Raw genomic sequence first — 20746 nt, 5'->3', positions numbered from 1 at the left:
AACTAACCCATTCTCCTTGAGGGTCATCATCTTTTTGTTGACTGTCTTTCCCAGGATCGTGTCTTTTCCAAGGTCTTGTCCCTCCTAATTGCATACTGGAAGTATGGAAGATGAAGTTTCACCACCCTTTCCTTTAAGGACCACCCTGATTTTACACGTTTGAAGACAGATTTTTTTTTTGTTCTTTTGTCAGTCATAACACTGCGTGGTTGATTTTGATATATTCTTTTGGAGGATAAATGCTATGTCATCAATCGTCATTCTCGGCACAGTATACAATGATTGTCCAATATAAAAATGACCGAAACCACAATCCATTTAAGAAGAGTGATACCTAAGTTATCCATATTTATTCATACCATTATTGTTTTTGATGTGTTTTAGATTTTCTGAATTCATACGCTACTTCATAGTCTTAGTAATAGACATATGCAGCCGTTTCTTCTCATTTTGAGTGCACTGCATCAGTAAAGGTCTAAAGGCTTTACTTAATCCTTATCTTTGATTATTGTTGTTTTTATTATGTATCATTGAGTCTTCTACAACTCATAGCAACCCTATGAACAACAGTTCTGAACTCTGTCCTATCATGAGCTGATGTCACTATTGTGAAACACCTGCCACCATGACCATAATAACTGTGTTAATCTATCTTATCCAGGGTCTTCCGCTCCTACACAGATTCTCTAACCTTTTGAGGATGATGTCCTTCTCCAAGAACTGGCCCTTCAGGGAAACTTTCCCAAAGTATGTCAGAGTTTCAAAATCCTTGCCAGCAAGGGGTAATCTTGTTTTACCCTCTCCAGGAAAAATCTGTTTGTTCTTTTGGCAACCCATGATATGTTCAGTACTCCTTTCTAACACCACAACTCAAAGGCATGACTTTTTTTCCTGAAATGCTTAGTCATTATCCAGCTATCAGATGCATAGCAAATAATTGCGAAGACCATGGCCTGGATGAGGCACAATTTAGACTCTAGGCTATATCATTGTTCTTGGGAACTTCTTGACAGAACAGTTTTCCAAATCAACTCATGTCTGGATTTCCTGAGTGCTGGTGTTAATAGTGTTGATTGTAGATCCAAGCAAGATGAAATTATCAACAACTTCAGTCTCTTCTCTATCTCAAATGATGCTACCAATGGCCTGACAGTAAGAATATTTAGTTTTGTGATTTGGGGTCAAGTCACATTGAAAACTCTAGTCCTTGACCCCCTGTTGCTTCAAATTTCCCTTAGTTTCAGTGAGCAAAGTTGTGTCATCGGCATAATGTAGGTTGTTGATGAGTTTTCCTCCAATAAATTTTTCTTCTCCATAAAGTCCAGCATCCCTAATGATCTGTTCCATATATAGATTATTATTAAGTGTCGTTATCCGAGAGGCTGGGCTCTATGAGGACAATTGTGGCATCAGGATTGGTGGAAGATCTATTAATAATCTCCATTATGCAGATGACACAACCCTGCTTGCTGAAACTGAGGAGGACCTCATGCATGCACTTGCTGTGAAGGGTCAAGGACTGCAGCCTTTAGTATGGACTAAGGCTCAATGTCAAGAAGACAAAGATTCTCGCCACTGGACCAATTAGCAGCGTCAGGATGGATGACAAAGAGATTGAGAGTGTTCACAGCTTCAGTTTGCTCGGCTCCACAGTCAACACTCTTGGTACCAGCAGTCAGGAAATCAAAAAGCGTATCGCGATGGGAAAGTCTGCTGTTAGGGACCTCTCCAAGGTACTCAGGAGCAACAGTGTCTCTCTGGAGACTAAGGTGTGCCTGATACAGGTCATGGTCTTTGCAATCGCTTGTTATGCATCAGAGAGTTGGACAATGACTAGGGAGGACAGAAGGAGAGTGGTTGCTTTTGAGCTGTGGTGCTGGAGAAGGGTACTGAATGTACCATGGACTGCCAGGAAAACAAACAGATTCATCTTGGAGAGGATTAAACCAAGCTACTCCTTGGAAGCAAGGATTCTGGGGTTTCATCTGACATACTTTGGACATGTTGCCAGGAGGGACGGGTCCTTGGAGAGGGACATCATGCTTGGGAGGGTGGAGGGACAGTGCAGGAGGGGAAGACCCTCTATGAGATGGATTGATTCAGTGACTGGGGTAATCGGGATGGGTGTGTCAGAGGCGGTGCGGTTGGCGCAGGATAGAGCAGGGTTTAGGGCTGTTGTGCATAGGGTCGCTATGAGTCGGAAACGACTCGACGGCACATAACAACACAACAACAACATAGAAAGGACATATAAAGATGAGAAATTTTTTTAAAAAGCAAAATTATACATCAGAAGAGACTCTAAAACTGCTTTTTAATGTAAAGAAGCTAACATAAATGTTAGAAATAAAAAAGAGTGCCAAAAAGAAGATTTCAAAAAGCAACTGGAGAAGAAAAAACAAAGTGTTATAATTAATTGTGCAAAGCCCTCCAGATAGAAAACCAAAGAGGAGGAACTGAGGAACAAATCAAGAATAGAATTGCAATAAGATGGGTCTGATGAGTAAAATACTTAACAACAGAGAAAGGGGTTTTTTTTTGGTTTGTTTTATTTTTAAGAAATGGAAGGAACACACAAAAAATTGCATGAAAAGTTTTTTTGCCACTGAAACTTTCCAGGAAATAACATATGATTAATTATCTGTTGTAAAGAAGCATTAAGTCAAAGCTGCACTAAAAAGAATGAGCAACAAAAAGCCTAATGAATTGATAGAATATCAACTGAAGTTCCAGCAAAAAGTTGCAGCCTTGGACCACTAGTTTATGCTAAGAAATTTGGAAGATGGCTATCTGGAAAACTGATTGAAAAAGATCCATATCTATATTCATTCAGAAAATGGAAAAAAATAATAACAGTCAAATAAAAAAAATAGATAATGTGGAAATTATTAAACAGTATCATTAATATCACAGTCAAGTAAAATCTTGCTGAAGATTACTCAAAAAAAATGGCTGGAGTAGTACTTTGACAGGGACTTGCAAGACATTCAAGATGGATTCTGAAGAAACCATGGAAAGACGGATATCATTGCTGCTGTCAGATATATCATGCCTAAAAGCAAAGAAAAACAGAGAGGCTATTATTTGTATTTTATTAACTATGCAAAGGCTTTTGACTGTGTGTATCAGAACAAGTTATAGGTAACACTGAAAAGATTGTGAATCCAAGAGAAATTAATTGTGCTCCTGTAAAATCTGTACATAAATCAAGAAGTGGTAGGATATACTGCATGGCTACAAATTAGGAAAGGGATGGATCAAAGTTATAGCCTTTCTTCATACCTATTTATACCTGAACAAGTCATTTGAGAAGCTAGATTCTATGAAGAAGAGTGTGGAATCAGGATTATAGACTCATCAATAACCTGCATTTTGTAGATGACACAATTTTGCTTGCAGAATAAGGAAGACCAATAAAGAATTGATGTCATTAAATTTCAATGTTGATGAAAATTATTTAATGTTCTAGAGACTGCAGCTAGAAGTGACTAATCTGTCTTAGAATTAGTACAGCCAGAATACACTATAAAAGCAATGATGATGAGACTTTACCTTATTGCCTCTGAAGATTTTCTTAAGAGTCTTTGACTCCTAAGATGTGCTATAGGCAAACTCTTGAATGATCCAGGAAGCATCAAGAGAAAATGAAAAGAATACACAGAGGAGTCATTATATACCAAAAAAGAATTCATCAATACTGAAAAATTTCAGGTAGTACCGTATGCATAAGATTCAATTGCAAGGTACTGAAGGTACTGGAAAAAAAATAAGGCCCTAAGAATTTGAGTGTGTCAGAGGCAGTGCAATTGGCACAGGATAGAGTAGGGTTTAGGGCTGTTGTACATAGGGTCTCTATGAGTCACAAACGACTTGACGGCATATAACAACAACAAGAATTGATGGGAAAAAAAGTTACATGTTTCAAAAAACAGATGCAGATTTGGCTGTGTTCAGCACTCTATGCTAGGACATTTGGATCACAGCTTCTTAGCTTAGATTCCTATTTATTCCCAACCCCTAGAAGAATAATTTCAAACAGAATGTGAAAATTTCCAAAGAATATAATTAATATCACACAAAATAAAAATATTGTTGAAGATTATAAAAAGAAAAAAAATCTATAACAGCACATTTACAGAGAAAACCTAGAACTAAAAACTAGGTTTAGAAGAGATTTTGGCACAAGGCATATAATTGCTGATGTCAGATGGATCCTGACTTAAAGCTGAGAACTGCTTAAGAATGTCCGTTCGTGTTGTATTGAAGATGCAAAAATATTTGACTGTGCAGATCATAGAAAATGCACCACTAACATTGAGAAGGAACAAAGGGAATCCCAGAACACTTACTTGTGCTCATGCGAAACGTCTATCTAGACCAAGAATCTTTCTGAACAGAGCAAGGAAGCACAGCCAGGACATGTTTAAACCACGAAAACTATGCATTAGGGTTGCATCCTTTCTCTATGTCTACTCAATCTGTCCAAAGAGCAAATCATTCGAGAAGCTGAACTCTGTGGAGAAGAATATGGCATCAGGACCTAAGAAAGACTCATTAACAACCTGGCCTGCTCAGATGACACAATCTTTCTTGCTGAAAGTGAGGAGGATTTAGAACACTTGCTAAAGAAGATCAAAGAGTACAGCCTTCAATATTAATTGCATCTCAACATCAAGAAGACAATAATCTTCACCAGTGGACTGATAAGCAACATCATGATAGATGGAGAAAATGTTGACCCCGTCCACGACTTTATCTTTCTTGGATCCACAATCAGCACTCTCGGTACCAGAAGTCAGGAGATCAGGGGACATATTTCATTAGGTAAATCTGCTGTCAGGGTCCTTTCCAGATTTGTGAGAAGAAATGATGCTAGTCTAGAGACTAAGGAGTGCTGAGGCAGGCCATGTTCTTCGCAATTACTTGCTATGCATCAGAGAGATGGACAATGACTAAGGGTAACAGAATAATTGATACCTTTGAGTGGTGGTGAAGGAGAGGAGACTTGAACATATCATGGGCCACCAAGAAAACAAACAGGTCTGTCTTTAAGAGAGTGAAACCAAGTTTCTCCTTGGAATCTGGGATTCTGAAGCTCCATGTCACATACTTTGGACATGGGACCAAGGAAGGACTGATCCTTTGAAGAGGACATCATGCTCATAAGGGTGGAAGGACAGGACAGGACAGGAGAGGAAGACCCTGGATAAGATGAATTGATACAGTAGCTAAGGTAACGGAGGTAGGTATATTGAGGTCAGTGAGACTGGCTCAGGACAGGGCAGGCTTCAGATAATTTGTACATCAGGTCACTCTGAGTCACAGATGACTTGACAGCACATAACAACAACAATAAGAACATTCCATTGGGAAATCCCACTTTCAGGGACCTTTCCTAATTACTGGGGATCAATTATATCAATTTTAAATCTAAGGTGCACCTTTTCCAGACTATTGTATTTTCAATCACTTGTTATGTGTCTGAGAGATGAACAATGAATAGAGATAACAGGAAAAGAATGTATGCCTTTGAACAGTGATGTTGAGGAAGAGTGCTGAATATCCTATAGACTGCCAACAGAACAGATACGTCTTAGAAAATGTGCAGCCATAATACTCCTTGGAGGCAAAGATGGTGAAGCTTCATCTCACATATATCAGGCATTTTTCTAAGAGAGGCTATCATGCTAGGAGGGACATCACACTAGAAAAGGTCAGTTTAAGGGAGGGAAAGGCCCTTAATGAGAAGGATTGACATGGTGATGGCAGCAATGAGCTCTGGTGTATCAGAGATTGTGAAGATGACACAGGGTAGGACATGTTCAGATCTATTGTTCATGGAGTTGCTATGAATCGTACTTGACAGAACTAACAACACAAATATCAGACCTTTGAAAAGGATATCTACTTGGAAATGTACAGAGTCAAAGGAGAGGAAAGTCAATCTGTAACACACAGGCTGGCTCTGAGTCAAGGTTGACTCAGAACTACCTAACAATAACAACTAATACTTGGAGGAGGGAGCTCTGGTAGCTTAGTAAGGAATTGCACTACCAACCTCCCAAAAAGGCACACCATTCAACTCCACAACTGCTCTGTGGAAGAAAGATAGACATTCTCCTCCTATTTGGTCTACTGCCTTTGAAAATGCACTGGCGGGTCAGCTTTGTGTCAATTCTGAATCATTTATACAAGACAACAGAACATAACATCTTAAAGAGGCAGCTCTTTCCTAGTCATGCTTTGAGTGCCTTCCAACTTGAGAGGCTCATTTCCATTACTCTATAGTAGACTGGATAAGATTCATAGCCACCTTGCAAGACTCACAGTCACCTTGTAGAACTGTTGTTGTTGTTATGTGCTGTCGAGTCACTTGCGACTCATAGTGACCCTATGTACAATAGCCCTAAACTCTGCTCTGTCTTGTGCCAAACACAATGTTTCCAACACACCCACACCGATTATCCCAGTCACTGAACCAATGCACCTCATAAAGGGCCTTCCCCTCCTGCACCTGCCATCTGATAAAATATAATTTTTTTTAAATATAATTGCCTCAAAATCAAGAAAACAAAGATTCTCACCACTAATCTGACTGCCAGGGCCATGATATACAGTGAAGAGATTGAGATTGTTAGCAGCTTTAGTTTGTTTGGCTTCGCAATCTACACTCTTGGGACCAGTAGCCAGGAAATCAAAAGGCAAAGTGTATTGGGAAAATCTGCTGTCAGGAATATCTCCAGAGTATTGGGTACCAATGATGTCAGTCTGGAGATGAAGGTGTGCCTGATCCAGGCCATGGTCTTTGCAATTGTGTGCCATGGTCTTTGCAACAAATTCCTATGCAACAGAAAGCTGGACAACGACTAGGGATGATAGAAAGAGCATTGGTGTCTTTGAGCTGTGGTGCTGGAGAAGATTATTGAAAATACCATGAACTACTAGGAGAACAAACAGGTTTGATTTGGAGAGGGTGAAACCACACTGCTCTTTGGAGTCAAGGATTCTGAAGTTCTGGCTGACATACTTTGGGCATGTTGCAAGGAGGGACCAGTCCTTGGTAAGGGACACTATACTTGGGAGGGTGGAGAGACAGTGCAAGAGAAGACCCTTGGTGAGACTAATTGAGTCAGTGGCTGGGGTAACAGGGGTAGGTGTGTCAGAGACAATAAGATTGGCTCAGGATAGGGTAGGGTTCAGAGTTCCTGAACATAGTAGGGTCACTATGAGTCACAGATGACTTACAGCACATAAACACAATAAAATTAAAGTATTATTTTCTCTGACCTAATAATAACAACAAAGAGAAAACATTATTAATTGATTGATTAGTAGTTGTTGTTGTTGTATACAGTTGAATCGAAACAAACCAAAGCTGACCCTCCAGTGGGTTTTCAGAGGGACTTAATCACACAGGAGGAGATTGGCCATACTTGTCCCACAGAGCAGCTGGTGAATTTGAACCATGTGCCTTCAGGATTGCAGCACAGTTTCTTGCCACTAGGCCACCATTGTAATACTTGTATCCTTACCTGTTGTCCAGCTCTCTGATGCATAGAAAGTTATCCTAAAGACTGTGGCCTGAATCAGATGAACTTTCATCCTCAAAGTGACATCATCACCCCTTGAAAATTTGGAGAGGTCCCTAACTGTAGACTTTCCTAATGCAGTAAGTCTTGTCATTTTCTGAATGCTGGTACAAAAGGTTTCTATTAGAGGAAAGAATGTTGAAGGTTTGTCTCACATAGTTCAGCCATTTTGCTAGGAAGGGCTATTCCCTAAAGAGGGACATGTTACTAGGAAGGGTGGAGGGTCTGCAAAGGAGAGGAGAACTCTCAAGCAAGTGGATTGACAAGATGACTCCCACAATGAGCTCTGGTGTGTCACAAAGTGTGAGGACGGCACAGGACAGGACAGGGTTCAGATCCGCTGTTTATAAGGTTGCTGTGAGTCGTACTCAACTCAACATCACCTAACAACAACAACAACAACAAAACTTATATAAGTATGTTTGTATTAAATGCAAGTTCAAGCTGAAGCTAAGGAAAATGAAATCAAATCCATGGGAACAAAAATATGACCTCGAGTCTATCCCACCTAAATTTCAGAACCATCTCAGGAACAGGTTTGAGGTCTTGAACACCAATGGGCAAAGACCAGATGAGTTGTGGGAGGATATCAAGAGTATCACCCAGGAAGAGTGCAAAAGGTCTTTACAAAGACAGAGGAGGAATAAAACCAAAAATGGATGCCAGAAGAGACTCTGAATATTACACTAGAGTGCCGAGAAGCCAAAGCAGAGAGAATTCCAGACATTAAAGAGTTGAACAGAAGATTTCAAAAGGCAGTGAAGAAAAACAAAGTAAAAGATTACAATGAAATGTGCAAGGAGCTCGAATCAGAGAATCAAAAGAGCTGAACTTGTTCAGCATTTCTTACGCTCAAGGAACTGAAGAACAAACCTCTAGTTGCTATAATCAAGGATGCTTTGGGTAGAATATTAAATGATCCAGGAAGTATTAAAATAAGATGGAAAGAGTATACAGAGTCACTGTGCAAAAAAGAATTGGCAAACACAGAAATGAAACAACATATGAGCAGGAACCTATGGTGATGAAGGAAGAAGTTGAAGTTGCTTTGAAGGAATTGACAAAAAATAAGGTCCCAGGAATTGATGGTATACCAATTGATGGATTTCAACTGACAGATGCTGCCCTAGATGTGCTCACCACGTTGTGCCAAGAAATGTTGAGGACAGCCACTTGGCCAACTGACTGAAATATAGATCAATATTTGTTCCCATTCCAAATAAAGGTGATACCACAGAGTATGGAAATTATCAAGCATTATTATTGATATCACATGCAAGCAAAATTCTACTGAAGATTATCCAAAAATGACTGGAACAGCACATCAACAGAGAACTGCCAGAAGTGCAGGTTGGCTTTAGAAGGGGTCATGGTACTAGGGATATTGTTGCTAATGTTATATGGATATTGGATGAAAACAGAGAGTACCAGAGGATTGTCTATCTGTATTTTATTGATTATTCAAAGGTATTTGACTACGTGGATCACACCAAACTGACTCTGAGAAGAATGGGAATCCAAGAACACTTGATTATGTTAACGTGAAACCTATAGTTGGACCAAGAGGCAGTTGTCAGAACAGAGCAAGGAAACACGGCATGCTTCAAAATTAAGAAGGGTATACAACAGGGATGTGTTCTATATCTATACCTTTTGAACCTATATGAAGAACAGATTATCCAGGAGGCTGGGCTGTATGAGGAGAAGTGTGATATCGGGATTGGTGGACGATTCATCAACAATCTGTGTTATGCAGGTGATATAACCCTGCTTGCTGAAACTGAGAAGGACCTGAAGTGCTTGCTGAAGAAGGTCAAGGACTACAGCCTTCAATATGCATTGAGGCTCAATATCAAGAAAACAAAAGATTCTTACCACTCGGCCAATTGGCAGCATCAGGATGGATGGTGAAGAGATTGAGACTGTTCACAGCTTTAGTTTACTTGACTCCACAGTCAACACTCTTGGAACCAGCAGCCAGGAAATAAAAAGATGTATTGAGATGGGAAATTCTGCTGTTAGGGATCAGTCCAAAGTACTAAAGAGAAATGATGTCACTCTGGACACGAAGGTGCACCTGACACAGGCCATGGTCTTTGTACTCACTTACTATGTATCAGAGAGCTGGACAATGACTAGGGAGGATAGAAGGAGAATTGCCTTTGAGCTATGGTGCTGGAGAAGAGTATTGAATATACCATGGACTGCTAAAAACAAACATTTTCATCATGGAGAGGGTGCAACCAGGCTGCTCCTTGGAGGCAAGGATTCTGAAACTCCATCTGACATACTTTGGGCGTGTTGCAAGGAGGGACCAGTTCTTGGAAAAGACATCATACTTGGAAGGGTGCAAGGACAACTCAGGTAAGGAAGACCCTCTATGAGGTGGACTTATTCAGTGACTGGGGTAATCATGGTCGGTATGTCATAGACAGTGAGATTGTCACAGAATAGAGCAGGATTTAGGGCTGTTGTACGTAGGGTCACTAAGAGTGACAGGTGGCTCAATGACACATAACAACAATAACATGCAAATAAAAATTCTAATACATTCATATATACTTGTTTGTTTATATAGATTTGAAAATCATTTGCAATTACTAACAAAAAATTGACCATGGTCATACAATTAATAATCTCTATATTTTCTCTTGCAAGTTACAATGATGTCCTTGAGACCAGTAAAAGAAATTTTAGAATATGAAATATTTTTGTGTATGTGTGTGTGTGAATTTTAAAATTATGCAAGTTACACTTTGAATATATTATATAAAAGGTTACTAAATTATATGTGTGTGAATTCATTTAGAAAGTCAAAATATATTCTATATTTTGTTCTTAAGCATCTCTGAGGGAGCTTTACATAACCATTCACCTCAAATCTGGTTAATATCCTTATGTTCTCTATGTGACTGGGCAGTTAGTTTATATGCAATGAGGCGATGAAAAAATTTCCTTTTTCAAATTCATCCCTACATTCTGTATTAAAACCATACATAATAGTTTGTAAAGGAGAGAATTTTTGGTCCTTTGAATATCAAATCAGCATAGAGAAATGTAGATAGCTGTAGAGATAGTGCCAAACAATAGTAAACTTATTTATTGAAAATTAAACTTTGACTACAAAATTCTGAGCGAAATATATTTTATTTACTCTTTTTATTGTATATAATAAGTAGTGCGTTCTTTGGGGTATTTAGTTACTTGAATTTTTAAAAGTTATGCTCGAGTTTTTCTTCTTCTTTCTTTGTACTGAAGGTTTTGATTTGATTTTAAATGAACTGGCCAATTATTATCTTTACCATATACAGTAATGATATTTAAAATTTTTTGTAGTATCATGTTTACCATATCTGTGTTAGTCCTAATCTATTGCTATTTTCCAATCTAATCTTTTATGAAAGTTTGCTGTTCTGAGAATCTCTGCCCTGCTGATATTATTTAATTCTATGATAAAAGATGAGAACAAAAAAGGGACCATGAGTTAATCATAAATTCAGATAGAATATAGGTTGAGTTATGCCCCAGTAAAAGATATGACCTTATTTGAAAATAAAGCCTATCAGGTGAAACAGAGTTATAATGAGGTCATGGTTAATGGAGATGGACCCTAATCTGCTTTAACTGGTCGTGTTAGAAGAAAGGATGAAGACAGAGAGACAGAGACTAGGAAATAAGAAGTTTGTGTGAAGATGTAGGTAGGTAAATGTAGTAATAAAATGCAAAACAAGGAAGGAACACTAAGGATTTCCAACTATGACCAGAAGGAAGTCCAGAAATAAACCCAAACATCTGTGGTCAATTAATTTTTCATATGCAGATTAAATCTATTCAATACAGAAAAAAATAGTCTCTTTAATGTTGTTGTTGTTATGTGTTGTCAAGTCACCTGCAGCTCATAGCGATCCTATGCACAATAGTCCTAACCCCTGCTGTATCCTGTGCAAATCTTATTGTCTCTGACAAACCTACCCCCATTACCCCAGTCACTGAATCAATAATCTCATTGAGGATCTTCTTCTCTTGCACTGTCCCTTTATCCTACCAAACATGATGTTCCTCTCCAAGGACTGGTGTCTCCTTGCAACATGTCCAAAGTATGTCAGATGGAGCTTTAGAATTCTTGCCTCCAAGGAGCAGTCTGCTTTCACCCTCTCTAGGTTGGACCTGTTTGTTCTCCGAGCAGTCCGTGGTATATTCAGTACTCTTCTCCAGCACCACACATCAAAAGCATCAATTCTCCTTCTATCATCCCTAGTCATTGTAAGGTTTCTAATTAAAGAAGATAACACTTGGCATACCCTGGTATCAGAAAAAAAAAAAAAAACCATTACCATCAAAACTGTAAACAGTAGGCTTCAGTGAGGAGGTGAACAAATTGCAATCCTCATACCTTGTTAGTTGAGCTATAAAATTATGTGACTTAAGTGGAAACAATTTGTTGTGTCTTCAAAGAGTTCCACAATGAACCAGTATATGACCCACCTATTCTACTACGAAAACACCCAAAAGATTTGAAAACAGAGACACAGACACTTGTTGTACACCAGTGTTCATTGAAAAATCTCTTTTAATAGTCAACAGCTGGCAACAGGAAAATGCTTCTTAATAAATGAATGAATGTATGAATAAGCAAAATATGCTATATCTCTGCAATAGCATAGTATTTGGCCATGAAGAGGAGTGAAGTTCTAATACATGCTATGTTGTTGTTGTTGTTGTTGTTATGTGCCGTCGAGTCACCTGCGATTCATAGCGACCCTATGTACAACAGCCCTAAACTCCGCTCTGTCCTGTGCCAATCGCACTGTCAATGACACTCCCATCCCAATTATCCCAGTCACTGAATCAATCCACCTCATAGAGGGCCTTCCTCTCCTGCGCCATCCCTCCACCCTCCCAAGCATGATGTCCCTCTCTAAGGACCGGTCTCTCCTCACAACATGTCCAAAGTAAGTTAGACGGAGCCTCAGAATTCTTGCCTCCAAGAAGCCACCCGGTTTAAACCTTTCCAGGACAAATCTGTTTGTTTTCCTATGTTGTTGTTTGTTGTTATGTGCCGTCGAGTCGTTTCCGACTCATAACGACCCTATGCACAACAGCCCTAAACCATGCTCTATCCTGTGCCAACCTCACCGCCTCTGACACACCCATCCCGATTACCCCAGTCACCGAATCAATCCATCTCATAGAGGGTCTTCCCCTCCTGCGCTGTCCCTCCATCCTCCCAAGCATGATGTCCCTCTCCAAGGACCCGTCCCTCCTGGCAACATGTCCAAAGTATGTCAGACGAAGCCCCAGAATCCTTGCCTCCAAGCAGTAGCTTGGTTTAATCCTCTCCAAGATGAATCTGTTTGTTTTCCTGGCAGTCCATGGTACATTCAGTACTCTTCTCCAGCACCACAGCTCAAAAGCATCCACTCTCCTTCTGTCCTCCCTAGTCATTGTCCAACTCTCTGATGCATAACAAACGATTGCAAAGACCATGGCCTGTATCAGGCACACGTTAGTCTCCAGAGAGACACTGTTGCTCCTGAGTACCTTAGAGAGGTCCCTAACAGCAGACTTTCCCATCGCGATACGCTTTTTGATTTCCTGACTGCTGGTACCAAGAGTGTTGACTGTGGAGCCGAGCAAACTGAAGCTGTGAACACTCTCAATCTCTTCGTCATCCATCCTGACGCTGCTAATTGGTCCAGTGGCGAGAATCTTTGTCTTCTTGACATTGAGACTTAGTCCATACTGATGGCTGCAGTCCTTGACCCTTCGCAGCAAGTGCATGAGGTCCTCCTCAGTTTCAGCAAGCAGGATTGTGTCATCTGCATAACGCAGATTGTTAATAGATCTTCCACCAATCCTGATGCCACAATTCTCCTCATAGCGCCCATCCTCTCGGATTATCTGCTCTGCATACATGTTGAAAAGGTATGGAGACAGGATTCTTCCCTGGCGTAAACCTTTCCCAATTTTGAAACATGCAGTGTTACCCTGCTCTTTTCTGACTATTGCCTCTTGATCCAAGTACAGGTTTCGCATTAGCATAATTAAATGTTCTGGGATTCCCATTCTTCTCAGAGTCAGCCACACTTTGTTATGATCCACACAGTCAAATGCCTTTGCATAATCAATGAAACACAGATAGACATTCTTCTGGTATTCTCTGCTTTCAGCCAAGATCCATCTAACATCAGCAACAATATCCCCAGTACCACGACCCCTTCTAAACCCAGCCTGGACTTCTGGTAGTTCTCTGCTGATGTGCTGTTCTAATCGTTTTTGGATGATCTTCAGTAGAATCTTGCTTGCATGTGAAATCAATGACACTGTTCTGTAGTTTCCACACTCAGTTGGGTCACCTTTCTTTGGAAAGGGAACAAATATAGATCTCTTCCAGTCAGTTGGCCAAGTGGTTGTTCTCCAGATTTCTTGGCACAACTTGGTGAGCACATTCAGGGCAACATCCGTTATCTGAAATACTTCAATTGGTATACCATCTATTCCTGGGGCCTTTTTCCTATAATATGGATAAACCTTGACTTCATTATACTGAATTTAAAATGACAAATATTGCATGACCACACTTATATTAAATATCCAGAATTGAAAAATGCATAAATGAAAAGATTTTTCAGTGGTTACTAACAAAATGAATTCATGCAGTGACTGAAACTATCGGTTTATACAAAGCAAAAATTGTGAGGATTGACCAGTAGTTTAATATGAATCAGAACCAACTCAGTTGCACCTAACAACCCCAACAGAAAGAGAAGCAGAGAGGGAAAGACCATTTAGGGATACCAAATTTACATTAATGATGATCAAAGAAATTTTGAAAACCAGTAGTTGCGAAAGTTTCACAAGTTGGTTGTCCTTGATGGTTACATGTGAAGATGACTGAAATGGCAACTGTTCTATTAAACACTTTCCCACACTTTAGGGAGTTTTTGTGGCCTCGTGGTAAGAAGTTGTGCTGCAATCCCAAAGGTGAATGGACCCAGCTGGCCCATCTCCTTCTGTGCACGATACTACCTCAGAAAACCCGCGGAAAGGGACAGCTGTGACTCTGTTCTGACGTGCTAGTACTCAGTAACAACAATTCACACTTTAATAAAAGGAGCTGAAGGACATAAAGGATAGGGGGATAGAATGTTTCTAAGCATAATGAGTTTTAATTTTTATTTTAAATATTTTAGAAACACACTGTCAATTTTTTCAGGCATAAAAAGAGTCTTTAATGTTGAGTCTTAGAGGGCTTTGAGCGAGTCACTGAGTCATCTTCTAGGCCAGGTCAGTTGCTCAGAAGTACAGCAGCTGACGCATCATGAAAAATCTTTGATCTTTTAAATAGTAGGTTAGCAGATTATGGAAGAAACTGAATTCCTATCACTTATTGGTGTAATAATAATTCCACAGTGATAGACTTCAACTCTTTTCTTGTATAGAAAAAATCTGACATTGGTTCATTTCTGTACGTACCTGAGAAAAATCTTGAACTCAGCGATCATATATAAGCAGACAAGAATCTCAGTGGCAGCTAGGTTTTGTTCACATATTTCTGATCTAGTTCACTCACACTTTGTTTTCTCTGCATGATCCTTAGGAAAGAAATTTCTGTCATCCGGGAGTTGAGATGGAAGCTAGCTTGGTTGGAACTATTTTACTGTCTTTTAAAGTTACTGTGACATTGTTTAAGAAATAAAGTGTCAGTAAAACTCCCAGGTTCTCATCAGACAGGATAACACTGACAGCCATGGCTGCCTCCAGGCACTGGTTCGAGGGCGTATATAGGAAGATCCATATTTCTGAGAGTTTACTTGTCCTTAGTAGTGCAAGATAACCTAAAAATATTGCTTCAACATGTGTGAGAATGCTAAGAGCAGCCTGTCTCTCATAGCTGACACAAACCGTGACATTTGTATTCCTCTGGTGCCAATTCCGAGTCTCCGTTTCAGTCCACATGACTGTCATGTGAATAGCTTCAGTGCAGGATGCCAAGAAAGGATAAAGTACTCTTTTTAGAGGCATTGGCTTTGATTTTAACTCATTAGTCACCCTGTGAACAAAAGGTCAAAATCTGCCCCCTCCTAACCTCACAATTACCACCACGCCTACTGTTGAAGTCACTATGGTAACCAAAAATGTATAAAAAATATCATGTAGGTTATGAGTCGTCTATGACTCGATGGCACCAAACAACAACAACAACAATGTTTCCTGCCATAGTGTTTAGTTTTCTTTGTAAAGATCTTTTGTGTCTCCTGTAAGGTTTATTCTTACTTATCTCAACTAATGATTGGCTATTGTAAGTGGTATTGCTTTCTTAGTTTCCTTATCTGTGTTTTCATTGTTACTATAGAGGAAACCACTGGATTGTGTATGTTGATATTGGGTACTGCCACTCTACTAAAATGGTATATTAGTTCTAACAGCTTTTATTTTTTTGGTTGAGTAGGTTATTATTTTTTTTTAAATTTGGGGTGATCATGCAAATGGACCAATCAAATCGATCAGTATAAATCCTGAGATTAACTAGAACACTTAGGAATAGAAATATCTTTTTCCTTTGAAGATAGCTTAACCTGGAAAGGTTTTTGTACAAAGAAAAGGATTCTGGTGGTCTATCATGTAAGAAGTTTCATTGCTAAACCAAAGGAACATGGTTCAAACCCACCGGCTCCTCAATGAGAGCAAGATGGAAATTCTTTTCCCAAGCAATTGCTAGCCTCTGAAAACCTGCTGAAGGGTCAATTATGAATCCGCTCCACAATGACGGCACAGAACAACAACAATAACAGTAACAACAACCTAGAAGTTTTTCATTTATTCAATAGCAGAGGGGGATTTTCCTTGGATTTAAAAAAGAAGGAATCAAATAGAGTATCACAAATTAATTATTAAAATAAAGGAGCACTGACCTGATTTAGTGAACATTTCATCTTATCATGTTTGATGGTATAAAAATATTCTCATATGTGTGTTAAAAAACAAAACCAAAACAAAACTCTGATTGAGACAACTTAGGTTGATGTTTTAGTAACTTGAAACAAAAAATATCCTGAATAGTAACTGCTAGCGTGGTCAAAAGCTATTTGGTTTGGATTCTTCATGGCGGTTTTTGTTAAGTGTCATTGAGTCTCTAGTAAGACTCACATAGTTCCCAAATAACAATAGATCTTTACTCTTCCCTATCCTGCACTCTCCTTACCATCCTCAACATGTTTGGTTACATTGACACAGACACTATATCAATCCATCTCATTGAAGGTCTTCCTCTCCTTCACTCGTCCGCCACTTTTCAAGGATAATGTCTCTTTTCAAGGAATAGCCTATCCTAACAACACATCCAAAATATGTGAGATGAAGCTTCACCATCTCTGTCACCAAGGAACACTCTAGCTGCACTTTCTCCGAGACATATCTGCTTGTTCTTTTGGCAGTCCTTAGGACATTCAGTACTCTTCTCCAACACTGCAATTTAAATGGGTTAATTTTTCTCCTGTTTTCTATATTCATTATTCAGCTCTCTGATGCAAAGTAGGTGATTAGAAAGACTGTGGCTTTACATGTGAAACTCAGTCTTTAAACTGACGTCATTGCTCTTTAAGATTTTAGAAAGACTCCTGGCAGCAGACATTCCCAGAGCTATATGTCTCCTGATTTCCTGACTGTTGGTTCTAAGGGTGTTGACTGTGGATGCAAGCAAGATGAAATTGTTGACAAATTCAATCTTTTCTCCATCTATCATGGTGCTGCCTATAGGTCCAACATTTTAAACACAAAATAGCTTCATGTATTGCACTTGTTTTCAGGCTTCAAATTGTGTGCTTGTTCTTCAAGATTAGGTTCCTTTTTACTCTGAAGAATGTACTTTCCATTAGTAAGGCGGCATGCAGAAGATAAAATATGAAGAAAACATCTCAAGTGGACTTAATTGTGGTCCCACATACTTTGACTAAGCTCATATTTCTCAAGAAGTTTAGAATTATAGCCAGAAAATAAGTGCAATACCTGAAACAGTATTATGAATAAATTACTGAGGACCATGGCACATAAATGTGCAACAAGTCTATACAATAGGTATTTTTAAGAATATAACATTATTCTTTTACTCAATTATAGGGGAACAAACACACAACCATTAATTGAGAGGTACTTTTGAACTAGACTTTAAGGAATATTATCACTCATTCCATAATAAAGTTAAAATGTTCTCTGAATTGTTTTACCAAACCCTCATTTATGTGGGAGTAAAATATGCTGAGTGCATTCCGACTACTTGAAGTCAAGAATATTAAGTCCCTGGGAGGTACAAATAATTAAGAAATATACCTAGATTATAGATCAGCAGGTTGAATCCTTCTAGACGTGCCTAGAAAAATAGGACAGGATATCTAAAGGCATGAAACTTATGGAGAAACATATTCTGCACACATGCAGTAGTCATGAGTTGGAATTGACACAATAATAACCAACAATAATAATGCATGCAAGAAATCATAGTTTTGTGTCAAATACATTGCTGTAACCTATATTTAGGGTGCTCTGATGGCCTAGTGAGTCAAGAACTAAGCTACAAACCCAAAGATTTGTGGTTCAAATACAACAGTTGCCTTGTAGAAGAAAAATGGGCAATTACTTCCAATGTCTTTTACAACCTCTGAAAACCCAGTGGAGGGTAACTTGATTCCAAACCTGACAATAAATAACAGCAAGCTTTATTTAGGAACCTCTGCTGGTACAATCCATACAGTGCTGCATTGTTAACTGAAAGGTTATGTCTCTACATCTTTGAATCTAACAGTACTGAAAGAAAAATGGACAACCTCTTCCTGTTAAATCTACAGTCTTGGAAACCCAATGGGAGATCTCTGAGTCAGAACAGACTCAAGTGTAATGAGTCTAAATCTGCGTTTGTCTACCCAGTAGGTATTGCATTGTGTGAATTCCTTAAATTTTAAAGAAATTTCATTAGTAAAGAGAGTGATAATACATTTTTCTTCCTCATATTTGACTATAACTAAGAAATATTATTAAAATATACAGAAATATATGAGAAGAACTATTTTCAGAAATAAAGGTATAGAGAATACAGAAAATACTGCTGGGATAACGTAGCATAGGGGTACTAAACTCACTTGGAGCAAACTGCTTCAGAAATCTGAGAGATCATCTGTCAAGGGCTATTTTCATAACAGTGACCAACTCAATTGTTCCATTCACTACTGCTGATTTTTCTAGATTTCCCACCTAATTTACTTGTTGATAATTAGATGTACTTCAGTGATGGGTTACTTTTAACTTCATATCCAGTTGTGTTCAATAAGGTGAAAGTTTCAGAATGAGAATGGTTTACTAATTCAAACATTCTTTTTTTTTTTGAGGTCAAATGAAGGATTCATGTCTTACTTATTTTTAATATTTTTAAAAATATTGTTATTGGTTTTCATATAATAATTCCTTTACTTTATGTTTTGTTCATATGCATTGCATTTTATACACTCTTTCATTTACGTTGTGTTTCATACAATCATTCAAATACATTCTATTTTACATTATTTTTAATTGGTTTGCTTACAAAGTTTAGATATATTCAAGCATTCTTAACAAGTACACAAAGCTTGCTTAGTACCTAAACTAGTCCCAGTAGAAACTGCAAATGGTAATATAACTCACATTTTCTCCCTGAGAGAAGTCCAAGCAGCTGTAGAGTCTAAGCAGTAAAAGGAAAATTGATGTTGAACTAAACTTCTGGCTTGTGTATAAAGAAAGAGAGGGAGATAGTATATAAATTTTATATAGGTGTTTAACGAGGATTGAGTGACTTCCTGAAAAATGAACATTGGTTATCGAGTAAGAGGTGAGCCCTGGTGGTGTAATCTGTAGAATGGTATACTGCTAACCTCTTGTGTCCAGATCCACTAGCAGATGCAGGAGAAAGATGGACAACCTCTTTTCATGCAATTTATAGCTTTGAAAGCTCGATGGAGAGTTACAATGGACATGTCAGGCAGACAATATCATTGATAAGATATGGAGGCAAACTTCACCAATAGCTCTAAATGGAAAATACGTAATTGCATCTTCATGATATTATTAAGAACTTCCATTCACTCTTGTTAGTCATAGAAACAGCATCAACAGTAACCATTCACTAAGAACCAAATTCTAAATTCAATATAAGTTTTGATGGCTATAGTGTATTATGTGTTGGTGTGCTAACCAGAAAAGCTTTGGTTCAAATACACCAACTGCTCTAGAGGAGAAAGATGGGATGTCTTCCTAGAAAGATTTACACCCTTGGAAACCCTCTGGATGGTCACTATGGGACAGAAGTGATTTCAAGGCAAAGGAAAGATCACATAAATATTTTTAAGTCACCATGTGATGTAGCCATTATTTTTAATGTTACTTTTGCAATGAGATTTAGAAACAAATACCTTTTAACAAAATTTTGAACTTGAAAATGATAGACTTTTATATTCGATTCAAAATAGTAGACTTAAAAAATTTTTGAACGAAGCAACTCATTATAATTACTGAAGTGGATCTCAAACATCCATACTTTTCATCACAACTTTGACTTCTCTATTATTATTTATTATCAACCTACAATGATAATGGAGGCTTTTCCTAAGTGTCCAATTTTAAGTAAAGCTTTTCAGACTTTTCAATATACTGTGAACTAATTTTGAACTCAAAAATGTATTGAGAATTATGCTTTTCAAGAAATTGAAAATTCAAGTTCTGCTTTCTTAGAATTTGCTTTATTAGTATTCAGGTTTCTCAAGAGGTATGTCTAAACTTATTGATGAAGCAGTTCTATATGTTACTGCAAAACTGTGTAAATCTTTAGAGGTCAGTCATTAAAATTAAGGTTCTGCAAGTCATATCAACTTTATTTGCACATTGTTTTAGGTTTTAGGAAGTAATATTTATAATATGAATGTATGCATGAATAATAAAACAAAACATAGCAAATTTAAGAAAAAGTAATCTGCGTTATGCAGATGACACAACCCTGCTTGCTGAAACTGAGGAGGACCTCATGCACTTGCTGCGAAGGGTCAAGGCCTGAAGCCTTCAGGATGGACTGAGGCTCAATGTCAAGAAGACAAAGATTCTCACCACTGGACCAATTGGCAGCGTCAGGATGGATG

This window comes from Elephantulus edwardii, unplaced genomic scaffold (assembly GCF_000299155.1).
Source record: "Elephantulus edwardii isolate Elephantulus edwardi_28Jun2011 unplaced genomic scaffold, EleEdw1.0 scaffold00250, whole genome shotgun sequence".
Classification (NCBI taxonomy): domain Eukaryota; kingdom Metazoa; phylum Chordata; class Mammalia; order Macroscelidea; family Macroscelididae; genus Elephantulus; species Elephantulus edwardii.
This window is presented reverse-complemented; position numbering follows the sequence as displayed.